Genomic DNA, 7,483 nt, shown 5'->3' on the forward strand with positions numbered 1-7,483 from the left:
TTGCTGAATTATTAAATTTCAAAATTATTTACAAATCATTCGAGAACTTCTTAACCTTAAGCAGGAAAAAAAAGGCCAAAAAGCCAAAGATCCTAGGTAAAGCAAACGATCAAATAGGATGAGCAGCATAATCAGTACTGGCTTTGATATGGAGTAGAGGGACAAGTGAGCATATCATACAAAAACAATTTTGAGTGCTTTTGAGAATTCTGAAAGTATATGTGACATTTACTTTCCTTGTGTTCTGAAATTTGAACTTAAAGATGGTTAACTTTTCATCAGTAGAATCTGTAAACCCAAAAGAACCTTGGCCTTGTCACTTGCAACTGAGAAAACATACAATTGAACAAAGGCATCAGATTAGGATGAAAATAGTTAACATGCAAAACCACATGAACACAATGACTATCACCATCAATGCAAGTCCTCCTGCAGCAACACCAACTATGGGTGCATATTATTTTGACATCTTATAGGAGTTTTATGTCTCCTTCCACAACCCTAACCATTGCCTCTATGATCCAAACTCACTGTAGGCACCCATTAGTTGAACTAAAGAGATTGAATCATACTCATGAAAGAGAGAGTTGAGATTTTATATACCATTAACTGAGATTCTTGTCTCTCAATTGAAGTCCCACTTGCATATAATGGCATAATCAGTACTGCTACCAGCTCAAAAAAGGGGGGGGGGAGGGACTCTACAAGGACAACTTTATTGTTTTCCTATGCTTGATTTCTTTATTATTTTCCTATGCTTGATTTCTTTGTTATTTTCCTATGCTTGATTTCTTTGTTACCTTGCTTGGTTTTATTGGTCTTTCCATTATCTCTCTCTAAGATGAGCTTTGTCATTTCTTTTTTTAGTGTTCAGTCTTTTTTTGTCCCAGTATGTTAACTTTTACACTAACTTATAATGTCTAACTATTATGTCTGGAAGTAGTATCCCTGCCGTTAAGTGGTCAGAACTTGAGACCACTGTTTTCATTGAAGCAATGAAGGAAGCTGTAAAAAATGGTCACAAATCCGGTAATTCATTTAACAAAACTGGATGGGAGGACATTACAAAGCAATTTCAGCAGGCTTTAAATCGTACAGTTGGGAGAGAACAATTACGCAATAAGATGAACAAGTTGAAACACGAGTATCAACAATTCAAGAGACTGCTTGACACAACTAGATTTGGGTGGAACTCAATGACAAAAGCAGTCACAGTTGATGATGAGTCCGTATGGGATAGGGCAATACAGGTACACTAGATTTCACTAGCTAGTTGAATTATTTAAAAATTAGATTACAATGAGTAGTACATCTAAGTGATACAATGACTGCTTATGCAGGCAAATCCAGGTTGGTTGAAGTACAAGAAGTATGGACTAAACAATTGGCCAGATTTGAGCATGGTATTTGGGGATGCATATGCTAGAGGTAACTTAGGGGTTGATAGTGCTCAAGATTTGGATGGCATCGAAGCTGTTAATACAGTTGATATTGAGCAAGTCTTTCACTCCCCTAGTACCCCGGTGCATAGAAGCATGACTGACCCCTTTCATGAGGATACTCATACTCCAACTCAGACCACCACAAAACGAAGTCTTGATAGGACACCTACGGGACGAAGAAAAAAGAGCGCCAATAAGGGAGATAGCCACGTGAAGGACTTGTATGGGAAGTATTTATCCATTAAAATTGAGAAAGCATCCAGTACTTCTGTTACATCTCCTGTTCGTGGTGGGGTAGGTGCATCTTGTCCTCGAGATTTCAGTGTGAGTGCATGTGAGGCGGTGATATCCTCCATACCGGATATATCAAAGGAGATATATTTGAAGGCCACCAGTCGTATGTGTGCTGATCCTAGTTGGAGGGAGTTGTTTGTCTGTGCAGAGCCTGTGAAGAGGACTTGGCTTTTAGATGCCTTGGAGTAGTTGAGGTTGTGTTTGAATGCTACTTTTGATAATTTTGGATTCAAGACAATACTTTTGATGTGTGTAATTTTACTTTTGGAGATACATTGCATGACTTGGCTTTTATTTCTTTTGTTTTTTTTTTCTATTATTGATGTGTGCAATGTTGAACATGTGTTTTGGGTTGAGACGATGTGTCAGATTGTTATGTTTTACAGTTATTTGTTTCCAATTGAGTAGTAATTGTTTATTTATTGCAGTTATGTCAAATGCATTATGTGAAACTTCTAGTGATGAAGAAGATACGATCATTCACATGTGAATGGAATTACTAAGTGAGGCGGTATATATTCGAGAACCATGTAGGGATAGTGTATTTCCAGGTGCTGTCATGATGCATGAGGTATTGAATGGGCATGCCAACAGATGCTATGAAGAGTTTATGATGGAACGTCATGTCTTCCTTAACCTATGTGATTATGTTAGACATAGGGGGTGATTGAAAGATACGACCAACATCCGAGTGGATGAACATCTTGGAATGTTCCTATGGATTGTTGGAAAGGGTTCAAGTAATAGGGACACCCAAAATCATTTCAACCACTCAGGAGAAACAGTTAGTCGAACATTCAATGTTGTCTTGATTGCAATGTAACGCCTGGCTAAGGAGAAAATCAGACCGCCAGACGTCAATATGATAACGATAGAGATTGCACAGAACCCGAAATGCTACCCTTTTTTCAAGGTAAATATGTTAATATGATACATGTTTGTAATTAAATATATGAATGTTTATATTCTTATATGTACTGGCCATTTAATTGTCATTATATGTCATAGCATTGTATTGGCGCCATAGATGGTACTCACATCCATGCGGTAGTTCCAAGAGAGGATCAAATTCGATATAGGAATCGGAAGGGGATCACAACTCAAAATGTGATGTGTGCATGTTCATTTGACATGCGATTCACATACGTATATGCGGGATGAAAAGGTAGTGCAAATGATTGTCGAGTACTTGAACAGGCAAGAAGTGATCCTCGATTGAGTTTTCCACATCCACCTCCAGATATTAACTTTATAGTAATATATTAGATTTTTATTTGAGTGTATACGTAATAATATATATTATTTTTTGTCTGTAGGAAAGTATTATGTTGTCGACTCTGGGTATGCTAGCCAATCTGAATTTTTGACACCATTTAGGGGTGAGAGATACCATCTACCGGACTATAAAGGGCGTAGAAGATCCCCAAGAACACTGAAAGAGTTGTTCAATTATAGACATTCATCACTTCGGAATGTCATTGAACGCACATTTGGGGTATTGAAGAACAAATTTTAAATTTTAAGGCTAATGCATCAGTTCCCAGTGGAAGCTCAGGCATCAATCGTACTGGCATGTTGTGGGCTACACAACTATATTCGAGAAGAGCATTTTACTGATGCAGAATTCGTGGGGATGAGCGATGATTTAAAAGTTGCAGAAGATGACTTGAATCCGCCACATGAAGATTTTTTTGATCATTCTACAATACAATCAAGTCAACGAAATCGGGCAAAAGAGATGAATGCCACTAGGCTAAGAATTACAAATGCAATGGCTAGACAGCAAAGGATGCCAGAACTAGTTGAAAACTAAAACCGATAACTATTTTGCCAAAACTGAAAACCTAAATTGATGTTTCAACCCATGTAGTACTTGTTTTATGCCACATTTATATATGTGGTACAAGTTGATATATTATTATGAATGTCATATATTTGGATGCTATATTAAATTTTTTGATATTTAAATTTCTGTTACAGATGACTTCTTCTATGCCCCTCATGATAGCAACTTGTGAAATTTGTGGGAAGAGTTGTGGTAAATATACAACCAAGTCGGGTAAAAATATTAGAAGAGAATTTTTCAAGTGTGAAGATTCATGTAATTTTTTCATGTGGGTGGACCAACTACATCTATGTAGATGTGGTAAAGGTCAATGCAAAGTACGAACTGCGACGAAAGATCCAAACAAGGGACAGTATTTTCTATGTTGTCCAAATTCAACTGGGGTAATTTATTTCTACGATTGACCTATACCTATAGATAATTTATGATTTTTGTTTAATTCGATGTTAAATTTCAATGACCCTAATCACATCTATTATTTGATATAGACTAATAACCGTGGATGTGGTATGTTTGTATGGTTGAAAGATGAAACACATATCTCTACCATACAACATACATTATGTTCAGAAAGCTCAAGCTCAACATTAACATCATTCAGACCACCTTCCATTTCGAACGAGTACATGAAAGGATATCTGGAAGGGATACTTAAAGGATTAGAGGACCAAACAAAGAAGATGAAAGACATCCTCCATACATTCAAGTCTTTAGACTTGGAAAAAAAGTGAAAATTTGGGGAATTATGTAATAGTTAACTTGCACAAGGCATTGTTAATATTGTATTTTATTCATCCTTTGAAAACCATGTTTTTTTTAATTGGTGTCTAATATTTTATTGTCCCAAAAGAATTTATATGCTTATAGTATTTTAATGTTATTTTTGTAATTATTGACTTAAAAGAAAAGAAAAGAGAAAAAAAAAACCGTTTCTGAAACAAGCATTACCAAACGGCAAAATTGTCGTTTCTTGGTTCTGAAACTGTTCTAGAAACAGATTCACCAAACAGCCCTAAATCGTTTAAAAACGGCGTTTTGACACAGAAACTGAAATTTCCGTTTCTAACACGAAACAGAGTTTCTGGAACAGAAACGATACCAGACGGAGCCTAATTGGTTCTACATTATATACCTTCTTCATACTATCAAAATAACAACATCAACCAATCCTACATGACAACATGCGCTCAATACTCCTATGAATGTGATGAAATTAGGTCTTATATGAGTCCTTTGAAGATCTAAGAATACTTTTAAAGGCCATGTCCAACCCATGTTATAGCATCCCTTGGTGAGACTGACGAAGCCTTCTCACGGATTTGATGGAACACCTGCAAGCCTCCATCAATGCTTCCACTATTCACATACATATCGTAAGCCCGACACTTGAGTTGTCATTGAGAGGAATAGAATTTTGTTAACTTTGTCTGGAATTCTTGACCCGTTTTGAAGATTGACCTGAACCGACATAATTTGGCAGCGACCAGAATGGGAAGTTTTCTGAGATCTGTGATGGAAACAGAGGGGTTGGGCCGATAGGATCGACCGCAACCCGATGGGTCGACCTGCGACTTGGAATATATAAAATGTACTGTTGCTTGTTGAAAAAGTCATTGTATTTTGGGGTTTTTTAAGCTAGGATTTCAGGGCTAGTTTTCTCACCGCTGCTTGGGTGTAATCTCTCTTTTGCATAGTGAAACATCTTCTTCTTCGCCCGAGGACATAACACACAACCCTGGTGTATGAACATCGTTAAATCTCTATGTCGTGCGGATCTATTGTCTCTTTCGTGTTTCTTGGTGTTTGATCTAACAAATTCGATGTATATAGTCATGAACCCATCTTCCTTGCTTTAATGCTCCTAAAGTGCAGTGGCTGAGAGGATGCTCACCATTGTAATTTCATTCGGTTTGATGCCATTAGCCAGCATCTCATGGAAGAGTTGTAATGTCAACATCATTCTGCTCACTTTGAGCATAACCTACAATCATGGAGGTCCATGAAACAACGTCCCTGTGAGCATCACATCAAATAAAAACTTTGCTGAATCAACTATGCCATTTCTCCCCGATTCAAATTGCATATAGGCTAGATTAATCTTGTGACAAGCTGCAGAAAAATGGACGATTGTTGCCTGCACAAACTAATGGAATTCTAAGCCAATCTTCACCATTGTGGCGTGAAATTGCAGACCATCATCAAATGCTATTGATTGCCCGCAAGCTGAAACCAAATCCACAATTATGACTTCGTTCAACCCAAACCCAGCATGTAGCATATCTTTATTAAGCCCATGAACCAAAAATCTTTCATTAAAAAAAAAAAAAGGGGATTCAGACACTGGGCACTAGCAGATACCTATTCAATCCACATTCATTCCTATATATGATCCCCCACCACCTGAAAGTATAGAACACGAAAGGAAGACCCAGATTCAAATTTTAAATTTGAGACTCACTTTCATTTGTCCACTTGGTCATGTGGAAGATAAGCACTCTAGCTCAATTGGTTGGGGTTATTACCAGGAAAAGCTATTTAGAGAAATAAAAAGCCAACAGAAAAATAGAAATTAACGAAAACATTGCTTGTAGGATAATTTACAGTGCTACCCCCTAGAGAATGCCAGTATTATAGGATCACCCCCTGTTTAATACCAAATTACGTTCAGATCCCCAACTGTCAGCTTTTGTTACAGAATATACCTTAAATGCTGACATCAGCAGTGTTTTTTTTTTTCTTTCTAGATACCATATTACCCTTAAAAATATTGAAATATCAATATTACCCTTGTAAGCCCCAAATCGATTAAACCCTAACCCATCGCATTTCAGGAAGATAGATTTGTTTGCCAATTTTAAATGGGTAGGTTCAATGCAAGTGCGACAACGACTTTGGCAAAATTGGGGCTTGGAGACTTTTGAAGCCATGCTAGCATGCTCTCATCCTCAGATTTAAAGTAAATATGGTTTTGCAAAACCCAACAAGAATCTCTCTCTTTCTCTCTCTTTCTTTGTTTATTATGCGGTCCAAAGTGATCCCCGTTGGTGAAATCGTTGATGCAGATGGTCTTAAAGGGAAGAGGCGGCGACACCTGGTCCGATTGCATTGGCAGCGAGACCTCGTTTCGATAGCCATGGCCGCGGAACCCTTAAGCCCAAGCCCGTTAAGATGCTCGATGGAGAGTTTTTGAGAGGGGACCAATGATCAAGGACTTTATTCATGCCTTTGGCACCAAAGTTGTAGGAATCACACTGGAGCTCCTTTAAACCCTTGCAGTTGACGGTGAAATTGGTCATGCCTATATCAGTCAAGTCGGCGCAAGAATGGAGGTTGAGGCCAGTGAGGTTACGGCACTGGAGAGAGACGAGGATAAAGCATCATCGTCGATGAGTGAGGATCTAAATTTGGAAAGGAATTTATGGTGACTGCCTCGAGAAAGGGATGAACGAAGGTGATCGGATTTGACTGTGAGGGAGAGGCAGCTGAGAGGGGTAATTTTGGGTTAATGAAAATGGGTTATAAATATCTATTTTATTTTAAAGGGTTAAAACTTCATTTCATAGCATCACTTAATAGAGATTGATGGTAGAGGGTCTAGAAGCAATTTGGTATTAAAGAGGGGGTGTTCCTATAATATTGGCATTCTCTAAGGGATGACGCTGTAAATTACCCTTGCTTATAATAATTGTTGACTAGAAAGGGGCGAAGAAGAAGAAGAAGACCAGACTATTCCCACTACTCAATCGATCTGGAATGGAGGTGGAGAAGAGGAAGGGGGCAGGGGTCAGTATGTGTTTTGGATTATTCTCTTATGAAAAATATACGACTTCGGTAAAATTCTATATGACAATATCAACACAATAAGATGGTAATATGATTTTATAATTTGGTTCCGATACCA

At 37.8% G+C, this 7,483-nt stretch overlaps 1 pseudogene; it reads right to left on the bottom strand.

Annotated features, from left to right (window-relative positions):
• The window catches only part of LOC122083258, a 9,855-nt pseudogene extending 3,995 nt beyond the window's left edge, over positions 1 to 5,860 (bottom strand).
• Between the last annotated feature and the right edge of the window lie 1,623 nt (positions 5,861 to 7,483).

The sequence above is a fragment of the Macadamia integrifolia genome, chromosome 7 (genome assembly GCF_013358625.1).
Source record: "Macadamia integrifolia cultivar HAES 741 chromosome 7, SCU_Mint_v3, whole genome shotgun sequence".
Lineage (NCBI taxonomy): Eukaryota > Viridiplantae > Streptophyta > Magnoliopsida > Proteales > Proteaceae > Macadamia > Macadamia integrifolia.